Genomic DNA, 9360 nt, shown 5'->3' with positions numbered 1-9360 from the left:
AAAACATGATCACTTTTTTTTAGACCATTCTGTTCTCCAAATACGTTATTTTAAATTTTACTTTTATTCCTTCATTGATTTCAATCGTTCTTTCACTGGATATCAGAATTCATAAAAAAAAAAAAAATAGAATAGGAAGGGTAAAAATTTTATTTAGGATTATTTCAGAATGATTTTAATCAACTCAAACATAAATTTGATATATATGAAGATAATAGTGTCGATTGATAGATATTAAACTAACCTGTATCTTCAAACACTTAACTTGTTATAGTATAGTAACAATACTAGATAATATGGTAAAAAAACGTTCTACCATACTATCTAGTATCTCATAGATTGCTGCTTTCATAGAATACTGAGGGGTATAGGTCAATAATTAAACCACGAAACTTATACCCTTTTTTTATTTCTTCGCTGCAATCATTGATAAGAACTAAAAAGTAACAAGTTTAAGTTTTAATTAAAGTTAATGACTTTGACTTACTGTTTTTACGTATATTATAAGTAAAAAAGCAGTAGGGACTAAAATGAACAGTGCAGTAGCAATAAATGTGAGAATATTTACTTCCATAATTTTTTTATTTAATTCGCAATAACTCAGGATTTAATCCCATAGAGATGATAAATCTTTTGGCTGTTAATTTAATCGGATGAATATACACTCGATGTAATTGAATTGGATCAATATCATGAATAAGAATATCTGACAAATTGATTCATCGTCAAGAATTGAATAGCATAAACACGGAAAGATCTTTTATCCATACCATACTGAATTCTAACGTAAATTCCTGATAAAATCAAAAACACCTTTAACCTTATTTTTATTTAAAGTTTTCATTCTTTCTTTTCGTGGATTTGGCTCCATCGGGACTGACGGGGCTCGAACCCGTAGCTTCCGCCTTGACAGGGCGGTGCTCTGACCAATTGAACTACAATCCCAAGGAAATAATAGAATAAAGTGTATAGTACACATATTCGTATAATTTTACTCAAATGCTTTCCAATATGTTATTTAGCAAGACCAGCATGGATAATTAATAATCTGTTCATTATTTCCAAATAAATAGGATAGTTATCTTTCAAATAAAAAGTTAGGCTATGATATCTTATATTCACAAATTGGATCGAACAAGAGAAATAAAAAAAAGAATAATCTATATATTTACAATATGTTCCCTATGGTAACTGGGTTCATAAATTATGGGCAACAAACAGTACGAGCTGCAAGATATATTGGTCAAAGTTTCATGATTACCTTATCCCACGTAAATCGTTTACCCATAACTATTCAATATCCTTATGAAAAAGTAATCACCGCGGACCGGTTCCGCGGTCGAATCCATTTTGAATTTGATAAATGTATTGCTTGTGAATTATGTGTTCGTGTATGTCCTATAGATAAAAAAGAAAGGATTAAGCTGTTACTTTTTTGTTCATAGAATTCCACTAAAGAATTCGCTGAACAATATCCTTTTTTGGTTATAGATGACGCTATCCGGGAACAATAAGAAATATTATATAAATGGAAAACTCTCTACTGGATAAAAAATGGAAAAGATTATACAAAACTCTATAAAAATAGGCCACACCCTCTTTATTTTAATCTAGTTCTTGTTGTTGAGACAAGAGTTTTTCCCTGTTTTAAAACCCTTTATCTTTCTTTGACATGAATCATTGGGTTTAGACATTACTTTGGGGATTTTTTTATCCTTTTAATCAAAATGGCAGCAACATGCCTTTTTTTGTGATTTCTTTGTATCACCGAATCCTACTAAGGGTTAATTCCTGTGTAATAGACTTTTTATTTGATTGAAAGGTTTTTACAAATTCCAACAAATTTGAATTTACAAGGTACTTGAATCGGCCCTTTTGGATTTCCATATAGAAAATCCACTTAACAAAGTAATCCTAAATTCTTAATTTTTATACAAATATATATACACATATAAACTAAAGAAAATCTGAGAAAAGAAAAATATCTAATATATTTAGATATATTAATTTAGTAATTAAATATAATAGTACTGCAATTCTAAAGAAGTCTTTTTTCAATCTGCATCATCAAATAACTGGATATTTACTCGATATTTATAAGATAAATTCAATAATTTCACATGTTATTCTTCGAATATTAAACTAAGAACTCATATGAGTTTATCAATTTTAGAAATGGATAACAATTCTATTTAATCCGCGGGTTATTTGCACTCTATTAAATTTGTGAAAAAAATATATCATTCATAAGATATCATTCATAGAAGACTCATAAAAAATAAGAAAAATAATTATTATTTTTCAATATTATACTGTTAAACATAAACAGAGGATCATTATAAAAAAAGCAAATGTTTTTCTTATTTCTTTTGATATATATGGAGTAAGCCTATAGTAATTTTTAACTATCTTGAAGATGTATACAGATACACATTGGGACGGAAGGATTCGAACCTCCGAATACCGGGATCAAAACCCGTTGCCTTACCACTTGGCGACGCCCCATGACACAAATAAAGACTAAGATTGGTACTAGTTGTTCGTCAACTTAAGTCTAACTATCCATAAAATAAATTAGATTGTTGAAATAATTTTTCTATGTATAAATATACAATTAACTAAGGAATTTATTGATCATTACATCTAATTCAATTAAGATATTATATGAAAGTATGATTTATTCTATTTACTTTTGATTTTTGAATCAAAGTGGAAGAATTTTTGATTGGGCAAGTTAAAATCAAAGAAGGGTTTTTTGTATATCCACTTTTTTTCTTTAACCTTCTATAAATAATGCAACTTATTAATAACTCAATCAAAATAAATATAATTACCCTCAAGAACAAAACGTTTGTTATGCTTAATATATTTAGTTTGCCCTGTAGCTGTCTTAATTCTACCCTTTTTTTAAGTAGTTTTTTCGCCGCTAAATTGCCCGAAGCCTATGCTTTTTTAAATCCAGTCGTAGATATTATGCTAGTAATACCTCTTTTCTTTTTTCTCTTAGCTTTTGTTTGGCAAGCTACTAAAAGCTTTCGATGATATTTTTATTTATAAACCTTTTTATAGTATTTACTACCGCCCTAGACAAATTCATGTTTTATTGTAAAAAATTTATCATAATCAATAAGATCCTATAAATCTTACAGTATGAAACCTTGATTGAAATAGTGAAATTATTGTATAAAAAGTTCACAACACCACATTTGACTTCATTATTATGACCTTTTTCCAGCGAAGACCTCTTCCAAAATGTATAATTGTGGGTATAAGAGGTTTTTTCTTAATTTGGTGGCAATTTTCAAAAATATATGTTAAAATATAATAAAATACGGAAGCTAAAATACAAATATCCGCATGGAAGATCTACTCTTTTTTTTTTCCTAAAAAAAACTTTTGGAGATTCTGTAATGCTTACTCTAAAACTATTTGTTTACATAGTAGTGATATTCTTTGTCTCTTTATTCATCTTCGGATTCCTATCTAATGATCCGGGACGTAATCCTGGACGTGAATAATAAAAAAGAAATAAGGTTTGTTTTTCTTGCTCGATTTTAAAATGTTATTTAGTAGGATCTTATAACTTTAACATTTTAAATTTAACTAGTAAAAAAAGGAAATAAAAAGTTATCAATGAAAACGGAAAGAGAGGGATTCGAACCCTCGGTACGAAAAACTCGTACAACGGATTAGCAATCCGACGCTTTAGTCCACTCAGCCATCTCTCCCTAATGCACAAAAGAAAGTAAAATAAATTATATAAAAGTCAATATATAATAAAAGAAAATGTATAAAAAAATTAATAATAATAAATAAATCAAAAAGTACTTTTTGATTTTGTACAAAAAACAGATATTTCCCCGGCCTGGCCAGTACCTAGCCGGGCCTGGTCTTTTTTGTTCGAATGACTAAAATTAAAAAAGGGTTCTTCTTCTATTTTAAAAAAGAAAAACTTCTTATTAATATTGAAACAATCATAAGAGGAACTGAGTGGATTCCTTTGATATTTGATATATCATCAAAATTTCGTTTGTTTTCTTAATTTCTTTACTTTTTTATTTAGTAATAAAAAAAAAATCAAGTAACGTAAGATAGGAAAAGAAGGGAACTGTGAATTCTTGTTCACTGCATTTTTATGTTACGACTTAAATAGTTTTGTCAAGCCATATCCGATAAAAACTTCTAATAAAAAAACTTGGGATAAAATTGGGTCCTAATCTCATTACGTCTTCTCGTTTACGCTCTAATTTTCCGGATTCCTTCGTATCTTTTGATTCCCAACAAATATCTTGTTCGACAAAAAGCGGATTTATACATAATAATCGGATTGTAGCGGGTATAATTTAGTGGTAAAAGTGTGATTCGTTCTTTTAACCCCTTAATGGTTAAGGGGTCCCCCGGGGTTGCTTTATATGCCATTCCGATCAAAAACTTTATCTCGTAAAAAGGATTTACTCCTTTACCTCTCAATGAAAAAATTGAGGAAGAATATATATTCTCGTGATTTGTATCCAAGAGTTAATTATAAATTCAAAAAATTGGCTTATGAAATTACGAAACATAATTTTTTATTGGATGAATACTTCCAATTGAATGAATATGAGTAAGGAATCCATGGAAAAAAATAGATAATTTATTTATGATCGTAACTAAATCCTCAATTTTACCTTTTTTTTATAGGGAAAGGTGAAGCAAAATAGCTATTAAACAATGGCTTTGATTTACTAAAGCCATCAACAATTCTTTTAGCTCAATGGAAACAAATTTTTTTTCCTAAGGATTCTATTAAATAGAAATAGAGAACGAAGTAACTAGAAAGAGTCTTAGATGCCCCTTCTATAAGGATCGTCTATAAAGCGGGTCCGTTCTTTTGAATACATACATTCATACAGAAAAGTTGACATAGATGTTATGGATCAAAATTTTTTAATTTCGTTCATATCTTACATTTGGCAATTCCTTCATCTTCCATAAAGGAGCCGAATGCAACCAAAGTTTCATGTTCGGTTTTGAATTAGAGACGTTAAGAATGATGAATCAACGTCGACTATAATCCCTAGCCTTCCAAGCTAACAATGCGGGTTCGATTCCCGCTACCCGCTTCTACTTACTTTAGCTCTTAGCTATAGTCAATATTTATAGTAATCTTTTAATTTATATTAAAAAAGATTTAAAATAAATATGAATAAAATTGCAGAAACGAAAAACTTTTATAAAACAATATAATTAATGCAATATTGAAGTGCAACCGCAACTCCATAAATTTTTTACAGAGTCGTGGTTTACAAAGAAGAAAGGAAAAAAATGCAAATAAAAAGCGTCCATTGTCTAATAGATAGGACAGAGGTCTTCTAAACCTTTGGTATAGGTTCAAATCCTATTGGACGCAATTTGTTTACATTTTATATTTATATGTGACTAAAGTTTTTTTGAATGATAAGAGGTCCACATCTTAATATATGCTTTTTCCTTATAACTTACCAAATTAATTTCAAGTAATTAATTTACTTATACTTTTTTTTAAAGGATAAAACAATCCATCTGTTCTTGAATAGCTTCTTTCAAAAGGACTTCTGCTTCCTCAGTAAATGTCTTGATAGAGGATATGATTTCTTGGAATGTAGTTTTATTCATTTTTAAGTAAATACGTAAATCAACGAGAAATTTCCTTACCTGTGCAACTTCTAATGAATCAAGATAACCATTCGTTCCGGTATAAATTGTAATTATCTGTTCTTCCACCGCGAGAGGTGATGATTGAGATTGTTTGAGCAACTCCCGTAATCGCTGACCTCTTGCCAATTGATTCTGCATTGCTTTATCGAGATCAGAAGCAAATTGTGCAAAGGCTTCTAATTCCGCAAATTGTGCTAATTCCAATTTTAATTTTCCGGCTACTTGTTTCATAGCTTTAATTTGAGCCGCGGATCCTACTCTGGAAACGAAAATACCCACATTAATCGCGGGTCTGATTCCAGAATTGAAGAGATCAGCGGATAAAAAAATTTGTCCATCTGTAATGGAAATTACATTAGTAGGAATATAAGCCGAAAACATCTCCCGATTTGGTCTCAACTATTGGTAAAGCAGTCATACTTCCTTCACCTAACCGAGAACTTGATTTAGCAACTCTTTCCAAAAGGCGTGAATGCAAATAAAAAACATCCCCGGGATAAGCTTCGCGACCCGGTGGTCTTCGTAATAAAAGAGACATTTGGCGATAAGCCTGTGCTTGTTTGGAGGGATCGTCATAAATGATTAGAGTGTGTTGTTCGCGGTACATAAAATATTCCGCCAAAGCAGCTCCTGTGTAAGGAGCAAGGTACTGTAATGTAGCCGGCGAATCCGCCGTTTCAGCTACTACAATAGTGTATTCCATTGCCCCCCTTTCCTGTAAAGCCATCACCACCTGAGCCACAGAAGATGCTTTTTGACCAATAGCTACATAAATACATATTACATTTTGCCCTTGTTGATTAAGAATCGTATCCGTAGCTACTGCTGTTTTACCTGTTTGCCTGTCCCCAATAATTAATTCTCGCTGACCACGTCCTATAGGTATCATCGAATCAATAGCAATAAGTCCTGTTTGAAGCTGCTCATATACAGAACGTCTCGAAATAATACCCGGAGCAGGAGATTCAATTAAACGGGATTCAGAAGATGAAATTTCACCTCGACCATCAATAGGTTTAGCCAGGGCATTTATAACACGACCCAAAAAAGCCTCGCTTACTGGTATCTGAGCAATCTGTCCTGTTGCTTTTACAGAACTTCCCTCTTGTATCATCAAATCGACACCCATTAATACAACACCAACATTATTTGATTCCAAATTGAGAGCAATTCCTACGGTCCCCTCTTCAAATTCTACTAATTCACCGGCCATGACTTCATCAAGACCATAAATACGAGCAATGCCATCGCCCACTTGAAGTACAGTACCTGTATTTAAAATCTTTACTTCTCTATTATATTGTTCAATACGTTCACGGATAATATTACTAATTTCATTGGCTCGAACGGTTACTATAAATATTTCTTAATTATTTTTTCTTATTGTTTGAAAGAAAAAAATAATAATAACGCCTGCAGTAGAAAGACTAATCCGTTGTTTCTTTTATTGTTACAAACATACCAATATTAGTACTGATGATGCGTAAATGTAACTCGTTGTTCAAACAACTATTCAGAGTTCCTAGAGCTCCTTGTAAGGCTTGTTGGAAAACTTGTTGTTGAACTTGGTTAATCGTTCTTTGTTGTTCAAAATGAATGGCGTCATTCTTATAATTTTCTAATTGTTCCAACGTCTTTGAGGTTGAATTAATCAAATTACATTTTTTTTATATGGAAAAATAAAGAATTCAAAATTATAGATTGTACAGAGAAAAAGGAAAACGAGAGTACTAAAAAAAAAGCAGCTAACAAAAGAAAAGAAGAAAAAAGAAAAAGAACAGAAAAAACACGTAGAAAAATAGCCGAAGCCTGGGATAGCTATGTAATTGCTCAAATAATAAGGAGTCTTGTGTTACTAAGCCAGTCAATTCTGAGAAAATATATAATATTACCATCATTGATAATAGTTAAAAATATTACTCGTATTTTATTCTTTAAATTTCCTGAATGGTCCGAGGATTTTATGGAGTGGCGTAAAGAAATGCATGTTAAATGCACTTATAGCGCTGTTCCATTATCAGAAAAAGAATTTCCTAAAAACTGGTTAACAGAAGGTCTTCAAATAAAGATTCTATTTCATTTTCATCTTAAAATTTGGAACAAATCTAAGCTACTAGAACGAGAAACCTATCCACTGAAAAATAAAGAAAAAAAAACCGATTTTTTTTAACAGTTTGGGGAATGGAAACTGAACTTCCTTTTGGTTCTCCATGAAAACAACTTTCCTTTTTTGAACCTATTTTTAAAGAACTAAAAAAAATGTAAAAAGAGCTTTTTTAGAATTATACAAATTTTAAAAGAACGAATCCTATTTTTTATAATAAAAAAAATTCCATTATTTAGATTGAAAGAAATATCCAAATCGAGTAAAAACAAAAATGAACAAAACTTTATACAAAATAATGAGATAATTGAGGAATCCGGCATTAATATTCAATCTACGAATTCCACAATTTGCGCTTTGACAAAACAAAAAATACAAGGGCTTCTTCCTAGAACAAGCACAATCATAAATGAAATACAAAAAGTTTCAAACGACAATAAAAAAGAATTTCGAAGCCTACATATAAATAACAGTTTGAACAAAAAAATTATGATAAAAGACTCGAATCACCAAAGACTTTTTTGAAACTTTTAAAAAAACAAAATGTTCGACTAATTAGTAAAACAACTTATTTTATAAACTTTTTACTTGAAAGGATACATAGAAATATCCTTATATATATATAAAAAATACTTATAAAGAAATTGTACACCTTTTTTTTTTTCGAAACAACAAAAAAATTACTAAATACATTTGCTATACTAACTATATTTACAATAATGAGACAAATCAAGAAAAAATTGATAAAACAAACAAAAGAATAACTCTATTTATTTATACTATAACAAAGGCCTTCTCTAATATGAGTAATAAGAGGTTGCAGTCTTTTTATGACTTATCTTCTTTGTCACAAGCATATGTATTTTACAAATTATCACAAAACGCTTTTTTGATGTTTTTTTAATTTATATCAGGTAAGATTAAGATTTGTATTTCAATCTAACGGAAACTCTCTTTTTCTTAAAAATGAAATAAAGAATTATTTTATTAGAACATATGAAATATTACATTCTGAATCAAACCATAAGAACCTCCGCAATTTTCGACCGATATATCAATGTAAAAATAGGTTAAAAGATTATTATCAAGAGGATTTATCTCAATTCATATCACAAGAGAATCTAAATAAAGTTAACCACGACTCTATAAAAAAACAATAAATTAATTAACTTTAAAAAACAAGATAAATACAATATTTTTTCATATAATTTTATTAAGTATGAAGATAAAAGGAATTCCTCGATTTCTTTATTATCTTTACAAGTAAATAATAACCAATATATTTGAATTTTTTTTATGGAATTATATAATATAGATTTAGACTGAACGACTGAGGAATAAAAAAAAATTATATATAATTGTGAGAGATCTAAAGATCTTTCAGATTGATTCATATGATTTCATTATATTGACAATTTCAAAAAACTGACATACTATGATCATAGTATGATGGCGGTTGTGAAAGTATGCCCCCATCGTCTAGCGGTTCAGGACATCTCTCTTTCAAGGAGGCAGCGGGGATTCAACTTCCCCTGGGGGTAGGGTACTACGAAAGGAAGTTGATCGTGAATTATCACTAA

At 30.0% G+C, this 9360-nt stretch overlaps 2 non-coding genes across 2 annotated transcripts; both read right to left on the bottom strand.

The window, feature by feature from the left end:
- Window positions 1-871: 871 nt before the first annotated feature.
- Window positions 872-945, bottom strand: TRNAD-GUC (transfer RNA aspartic acid (anticodon GUC)). The gene has a single exon. It is a non-coding gene; the product is annotated as a tRNA-Asp (tRNA).
- Window positions 946-3640: 2695 nt separating this feature from the next.
- On the bottom strand, window positions 3641-3728 carry TRNAS-GCU (transfer RNA serine (anticodon GCU)). The gene has a single exon. It is a non-coding gene; the product is annotated as a tRNA-Ser (tRNA).
- Between the last annotated feature and the right edge of the window lie 5632 nt (window positions 3729-9360).

Source organism: Urtica dioica, chromosome 6 (genome assembly GCF_054948205.1).
Source record: "Urtica dioica subsp. dioica isolate 48M chromosome 6, U.dioica_male_clone48M_v1_H2, whole genome shotgun sequence".
Taxonomy (NCBI): Eukaryota; Viridiplantae; Streptophyta; class Magnoliopsida; order Rosales; family Urticaceae; genus Urtica; species Urtica dioica.
Note: the sequence above shows the minus strand (reverse complement) of the source record. Positions and strands in the feature narration are given on the sequence as shown.